This window comes from Cornus florida, unplaced genomic scaffold (assembly GCF_030987335.1).
Source record: "Cornus florida cultivar Cherokee Brave unplaced genomic scaffold, ASM3098733v1 CherokeeBrave_3.0.0_Hap2_Chr03, whole genome shotgun sequence".
Classification (NCBI taxonomy): domain Eukaryota; kingdom Viridiplantae; phylum Streptophyta; class Magnoliopsida; order Cornales; family Cornaceae; genus Cornus; species Cornus florida.
In genome coordinates, this window is record NW_026775573.1 from 68,198,893 (window position 1) to 68,207,390 (window position 8,498).

Here is an 8,498-nt window from a genome sequence, read left to right on the forward strand (position 1 = left end):
AGGAATGAGTCTCCACAACACATTGTTGCTTTGGTGGGGCATTCAAAGGTATCTTCCCCTTCTCTCTAGCATTTAAGGTTTTAGCTATTTGCCCTACTTGGGTTTCTAGCTTAGCGATAGATTGAGAGTGAAAATGAAGCAATTGATTGTTCGCCTCTAGAGTGCCTAGAGCAGTTAAAACTTTCTCTTCAAAGGCAGGACTCCTAAAGTTTCCTTGGGAATATGATGGTTGATTAGGAAAATGAGAATTAGAAAATTGATTGCCATGTGATTGAAATGATAATGATTTAAAACCTTGGGAACCTTGGCCTTGCCTTAGTGGCGGAACATACTTCCCTTGAAAACCACCTTGTGGAGGGTTTGAGCCTTCCCCTTAGCTTTTCCAAGAAAATTTTGGATGGTTCCTCTAACCTGAATTGTAATGAGTGCCATAGGGGTTATTCCCTTGATTAACAAATGTAGCATTGACTTGCTCATGGGGCTCACCTTGCACATGTCCATATGGATAATTGGAAGTAGAATGCAAGACACTTGAACAAGTCATGCAAGATTCATTAGATGTACGATGATGAATATGAGTAGGGGAGGAAGATACTTGATTCGCCGAATTTTGGTTGATCAAAAATTGATCAAACCTTTGAGACAAGGATTTCATCTCGGCGGCTATATCATCGAGTTGTCAGCTTGATACAAGCCGACATTCTTCCTTCCACCTAGGTTTCTACCATTTTTAGAAGAAAATTACCTATGCATGGAATTTTCACTCATACTTTCATACAATTGCTATACATCATTTTTACGTTTATCAAAATAAGAACCACCCATGGATGCATCAACCCTACCCTTGTGATTATCCGGTAAACTTTCAAAGAAATATTGAACTAGTTGCCACTTAGGTATGTCATGATGAAGGCACTTTCTAAGCAAATCATTAAACCTTTCCCATGCCTCATGAAACATTTCCCCATCCCCTTGAGAAAATTCTCTAATTGAAGTTCTCATGGCATTGATCTTAGAAACCGGATAGTACTTTTTCAAGAACTCTTGTTGAATTTCCGCCTAAGAAGTTATCGAAAAAGGCCTAAGATTGTTAAACCAATATTTTTCCTTGTCCTTAAGGGTGAAAGGAAAAAGTTTAAGTCTTAAAACTTCCTCCGACATGTCCGTGTATTTGACGGTGGAACACACCTCAAGAAATTCATCCAAATGCTTAAAAGGTTCTTCACTAAGAAGTCCATGATAGTTTGGAAGCATTTGAATAGTTTGTGCACTAAATGGGGGCAATTGAATGCAAGTGGGTGCATTGTATTCATTAGGCACATAATGGTCTCTTAATGCAATAGGAGGATTCACAATTGGTGGTGCTACACGAACTCCTTGATTAGCTTGAACTATGAGGGGTTGTGGAGCAAATATTGACCGAGGCATTCCCAATAGAACTTGTCCTTATTGTTGTGGGTGAATGAATGGTCTAGGCATGCCTAATGGTACTTGAACATTTTCATGATGCACACTAGGGTGGAGGTTGCCTTGTTGGTCTATGTGACCAAGGTCCTCCACATGGTCGTCATTCAAATCCTCCATTGGTGAAATGGAGTGATGAGAACTACCTCTCCCCCTAGGATTACGAACAACTGATTCAAGATGCAAATTAGGAGGGACAAGAGTAGGATTCAATGACCTACGACCATGCATACACTAGCAAAGCAAATAACAAGCAAGTAACAATCACTTCGCCCCCGCAACAATTCAATCAACAAATCTTCACATTCAATGATCCTATGCTCCCATGCTTAAACAACATACAAAGAAAAGTAAATTGCCTCCACGCGGGCTCACGATTTATCTAAGAAATGAAAAATAAGCCTCCACGCGGGTCGACGATTTAACTAGGGATCGAGTTAGAAAGATCTCACAAAGGGTCCTTAAGCAACTTCAATTCATTTTCAACTTCTAAGCTTTGCTATGCTTTGCATTTTTTTATATTCTTAGTCCTTTTTGTGCTTAGCTTAGCTCCTTGCTTCTCAATTCTCCTTTGCTTAACCTCCTTACTTAATTTCACCTAGCCAAATAAGAACAAATATAATAAGTAACCAAAAATAAAACTAAAGTAACAACACGATCAAAAGAGTACTAATCCCTAATTGTTTCCAAAACACGGCGTTGCCAATTCAAATCCTCGGCAACGGTGCCAAAATTTGACGGTGGCCGTTCCTATACGCCAAAATAATGTAGTGAATGTAGGTTCAAGAAAAGGCTTTTGAGTCAAGTTTAAATTTATAAAAACCACTACTACCACTACTACTAACGTAGCAAGAGTGAGTAGGAATCGTCCCAAGGGATTAGAGGGTTACTAGTAATGAAAACAATGCTTAGGGTTAGTAGGTCGAGTGATCAAAGGTAGATTGTTTGGTTGATTAAACTACAATTAAGATTAAGCAAGCTCAATATAGAACAAGTAATTAAAGGATAGAGAAAACAAGAGAGAGAGGTCTTACGACTTAAAGATTACCACTAAGCATCACTTTTCTATACACTCAATTCACAATTAATGAGGGAGAAAACATATGTTGCAACAATAGTGAGTGTGTGTGGTTGTTTTAATAACATGGATGACCAATTAAGTATATATTGTCTAAATAACACAATGAATAGCACAATACATCAAACTAAGTCATTAATCCTTCTTTAAGCTCACAATCCAAACATATCACATAATTAGAAAAATATACTACTTGCATTCATAAGTATGGAACATCAAATAGCAAGCATGGATTATCCTCCCATTTAACAACTAAAATAGTTACACTACATCTAAGCTAATGACATGGAAATTAAACTAATTAAACTAAGGGAGAGGTACAATCCATCAAGAAATGAGTATGAACCATTAAATAAACCACAAGTGCATTCTATTAAGCACCATGTCTTGACAATCTCTAGATCTATAGCATCAACACACATAGACATACATCAACAACACAAGAGATAGATAAACATATGAACATTTATTCTAGCATACATAGACATATGGATAGAATGAAATGATCAATTGGAAGAATTAAACCACATAAATCATTGAATAAACAAGATCTATGTAAATAAATATGTCAAAACAAGTATTACAACACAAATCCCCTCAAAAATACATAAATCAAGGTAAAAAAATCATGCTTAGCGCTAACTCTAGCCCCAAGAGGATGTCTAGCCACTCATGAATGGTGTCCTCCAATCCTCAAAGGCTATCTCCATGGTAGAAGTGCTCTCATTCTAGAAGAAGATGGAAAACCTCTCAAAAATGTGTCTCTAGCCTTTTCTTCTCTTTTCTTCCTCTCTAAGAATTGTATCTATCTATTCTAAAAACCATATCAAAGATTATATGTAAAAGTGGCTCATAATCCTTATATAGGTAGCTCAAATGTCACACCCTGGTCTAGGCTCGTACACAAGGGCTCCTCCAATGATTGCACAATGTGACAACTTTTAATGAGCTGGAAATATATTTTTTTTCGAACTTGAAGAAGTTCGATCGATCGAACTGTGTTAAGATCGATTGAACATGGCTGAGATCTATCAAACTTTGGCTGGATCGATTCTCCCATGGCGACGCTTTTTTGGATAAGGACAGATCTGAGATATTTTGGGAAAAGAGACAAAAGTGGTAAGTAGGATAATACAACAAGATAAGATGGAATCTTTTCGATTGATCTAAGAATTGTTGGATCGATCGAACTTTATGATCTTTGGATAAGGACAACAGGGCTTGGATCCATCTTGGAAAGTCTAGATTGATGAACTTTCGATCGATCGAACATGTTGATTTCCACACTTTGCTTCATTCTGCTTCCACTTTGCTCCTTTCTTCCATCCAGCTTGAGTTAGCTTCTTTTAAGCTCTTATTTGGCTAAATTAGCTTATTTTGGGGATAAGCACCTAAAAAGGGTAATAACATGAAATTAGTTTAAAATAGAAAAGTAAGATAGATAAAGGTCCTAAAATACCTAAGCTTAAGGGGTTTAAATACGCACTTTTCAGCGCTCATCACTTATTCTCATAACCACTTTTGTCCTTTTCCCCATAAATATCTTAGCCTTTGTCCTTATTCAAATAAATGTGCCACCATACTTCAATCGATCAAAGAATTAGTGTAATCGATCGAACTGCCTCAAAAACCATGCAAAACAGATTTCAAGCCTAATTAAAGGTATGCTCGTGGTGCAACCATTTGGAGGAGGTCTGACCATTTGGGGGGTCATTTGAGCTACCTATATAAGGGAATTGACTATTTTTATAGTAAGAGATGTTAGTTAGTTAGATACTTTTGGCTAGAGATTAGAGAGAAACTAGACACAATTTGGAAGGATTCTCTCTCCATTTCTAGGGTTTCTATCAAGAACACCAAGAGGAGGAAGATGAATTCAACCACGAAGAGAGCCATTGAGGGTTGGATAACAACAACCATGAGTTGCTAGATCATTCTCTTGGGGCTAGAGATAGCCCTAGGCTTGCCTTATAAACTTTAATATTTTGTAATTAGTGGGGATTTATATTATAAATATTGTATTGACCTCATGTTTATATAAATCTTATTTCTACATGATTTGTGTGGTTTAATGCTTCTAATTAATCTTTCAATTATATTCATATATCTATGTGTGATGGAATGGATGGTTATGTGCTTATAATTGCAAGCAGTACATTCCCCTAGACTAAGGTGTGCATCAATTATTGGTTTATTGAATGGTTAAGGCTTAATTGTATAGGTTGTACTACTCACTAGCTTGAATAGACAATGTATGCTTATTTTGTCATCCATGCCTAGTATTTCAATTGTTAGTACATACACATTTGTTTTGTAACATTTAATCCCCCTAAATTGACAAATAGTAGATGTTTAGTGGTGAACTCTATGTCCCAAGACCTCTCTCTTATTGTCTACACCTCATTTACTTTAGTTTGTTTTACATTGCATTGCTTTTAATTAAATTGTAGTATAATTCAACCAACAAATCACTCTCTTTGATCATTTGACCTACTAATCCAACTTTGATTCTGTAAGACCTTGTAAATCCCTTGGGACGATCCCTTTTCACTCATATTACATAGTATAGTGTTAAATGGCTTTTATAAATTCTAAATGTGGTGGCCACTTAACACACTCACACTTTTTACATCATTTTGAGGTATCAGTCGCGATTACACCACGTTTTTGCTGCCGTTGCCAGGGATTTACAACATTGTATTAGGAATTGAATAAGAATTAGTACTCTTTTGATCCTTATTTTTACTTTATGTTATTTTTATTTTCTCACATTGCCACTCTTGATTTTTTAGGTACTTGGAGCAAAGGGAAGCAGGTAAGGGAGCCTCAAAGAAAGCTTTAAAAGCAAGCAATCAAAGCATAAAAATAAAAAATAAAAAAAAAAGCAAAACAAAAAGGCAAGGACCATTGTGAGCATATCCTAATTAATCATCGGCCCATGTAAAGGCCTTGTTATTAGTGTTAAATCATCGGCCCATGTGGAGGCCCTTTAATTTTTGCATTGTTGAAAAACATAGGAGTATGGGAACAATGTATGTGAAGGTTTGTTGTTGATTGATTTGTTGTGGTAAAGAAGAAGTATTTGCTTGTTGTTGATTGATTTGTTGAAGACTTTTTGCATGCATGGTCGTAGGTTTTTAAATCCTCCTCTTATTTCTTTAAATCTTAATCTTGAGTCAATTGTGTATAATCCAAGGGGTAGGGGTAATTCGAGTGAATCATTGTATCAATGGACGATTATATTGAAGACCTTGGTCATATATACCAACAAGGCATATCCCATCCAAATGTACAACAAGATGATAACATGCACATTCCTTTAGGGATGCCTAGACCTCTTGTTCCTCAACCACAAGGCCAAATTCCATTGGGAATGCCAAGGCCACTTTTTGTGCCACCTCCACCCATTGTCTGAGCTAATAATAGACCTCATGTAAGGCAACAAATTGTAAATCTTTCAATTACTTTAAAAGATCATTATGTGCTGAATGAGTATAATGCACTCACATACATTCAACTCCCTCCATTTAGAGTACATCACTATAAAATTAAGCCACAAACCATCCAAATGCTCCCAAACTATTTTAGGCTAACCAATGAGGAACCATACAAGCATTTGGACGAGTTTCTTGAAGTTTGTTCCACCGTATGTTATACGGACATGCCAGAAGAGATATTAAGGCTTAAACTCTTCCCATTTACCCTCAAAGACAAAGCAAAGTATTGGTTTAATATTTTGAGACCTCTTTCCATAATTACTTGGGCGAAAATTGATAAGTGTCAAATCTACATATTTAAGCACCCTTAATTGCATTAGTTAAGCCCATTATTTGCTCTGTTTATATAGATTAACTCCATTTTTATGTTTTTGTGTTTTTGCAGGTCTAATTGTGAAAAATGAATAAAAATGAGGTTTGAAAGGGTTTTGAAACACAAGTCAATTCGAGCTTACATTTCAAGTAATAATCAAAAGGAGATGACATGAAGAGGCGAAGGATACAACCAGAGCTAAAGAAAGGATTACGTGCCAGAGTAGCATGCCTAGCGTCCGGACGCAAGAACTGGCGTCTGGACGCCACCTTCCGTAAGCTCGCGTCCTGACGCAGGATATGGCGTCCGGACGCCACATCATTAGGGCCTCATGTCTGGACGCAAGACCACAGGCCTCTATGTTATTTTAGTCTAATTTTATTTATCTTAAGTGGGGGATTTGAATTTTAAATGAGATTTTATATTTTTGAACTCACGGGAGGATAAAGAGGGGAAAGGCTGAAGGAGATGAGGTCTTGTTTTTGTTTTGGAAAAGATAGAGAGAAGGATTTTTACGGTTCTTGGAGGCTAAGCTTGCAACAATGGTGAGAGAGGGGATTCTATTCTCTTCTTCAATCCTGGAGGTTGTTGCCATATTTATGAGAGGCTAAATCCCTTTTCTAGGGAGTTGATGTAACCTAGACCAAGTAAACATGGTTTGATTTGTATTTCAATTTGGGGATTTTTATTGTATATATTTAGTTTCATAAATTAGAAGTATTTACATTGACTTGATGTTCGTTACATTGAATTGATGCATGTGTTTATCAGATGAATATATATTTGTGTTGATTTGTTATCTTGTATTAGAAATCACATTGATATAAGTATTACACTTGATTTCCTATAGTGACAATGGGATAGAATTTATGAAATGTTTATATTGGCATGAAGTTGAGCATTTATATAGGTTATACCTTAGAAAGATGGACCATGCTACACCCTTAGATTAATATAGTTAAGTAGATGGTCTATACCAACTTAAGATAATCTATGATATTTAATTGATTTCATGTGCTACAACATACTATTGAAGGACCTTGATAGGCCATGCCTAGGGAAGATAGTTTATACCACAATCTAGTTTAGGTGGATGAACCATGCTAACCAAAGATGGGTTATACTTAGTCCCGAATGTATGATCTTCTTGACGATGTTGTGGTAGTTTTATGCTCCTACACATCATTTTATATATATAATTGTCAATACCCAAGTTGAGTGCAAGTTTAACATGTTTATGAGGTTGAGGTGAATTCAATTCCATAGCCTTCTCTTTATAAGTTCAATCTATCATATTCACGTTATTTATTGTTTCTGAAAGTTAAATTCATAGGTTAAGTGACATACCAATCGATTTATCATTTCTTTTATCAAATAGAGGAAGTAGTTGTATAATTTTGTTTGCCATAAACTAGCAATCCTTGTGGTTTCACAACCCCCTAATCTGCATTAATCTGCAATGATGAATGTGCTATTGTTATAAGTGGTATTTTTAAGTGGTACACATTTGTGCTCATCAACTTTTTGGCACCGTTGCTGGGAATTGCATACGGTTTTGTAATCAAAATTTAAAAATTGCTTCATTGTTTGATTGTATATATTTTTTCATGTTTTTGATGTTTTTATGTTGCTAAGGACTAAAGACTTTCCAGAAGATTTAATTGCAAAATTTGAAGTCTTAAGGACTTTGGGTAAGTTTTTGAAGTTACTAGTTATACTTTGTTGGGCCCTTGTCGAGGCTATTGCAAATTTCTTATTTTATTCTAAGCATAGGTCCTTGTCGTGGCCAATTTAATTTCTTTTCATTATTGTTAAATTAAAGAGAAAGGGATCAATGTATGTGGATGTATTAATGAAAGGGTTGTTGTGATTGTTGTGTTTGATAGTTGATGGTAGGTCATAGATCATCGTCTTTACCACATCTTGAGGAACCAATTGATATCGCTTTATTTGAAAGAACTCTTAGGCAGCAAAGAAGAAACCTTAGGGATCTTGAGATTATAAGAGAACTTGAAATCGAAGTAGATAAAATGGCTAATGAACATGATAATCTCGGAAATCCTAATGCTGAAAATGAAAATTTAGCACCAATGACTCTTAGAAACCATTTTGTACCCTCCACATATATATCTCCATCATGTATTAT

The 8,498-nt window shown here is 35.9% G+C and overlaps 1 pseudogene; it reads left to right on the forward strand.

The window, feature by feature from the left end:
• Positions 1 to 898: 898 nt before the first annotated feature.
• On the forward strand, positions 899 to 997 carry LOC132301866 (small nucleolar RNA R71; annotated as a pseudogene).
• The last annotated feature ends 7,501 nt before the right edge of the window (positions 998 to 8,498 follow it).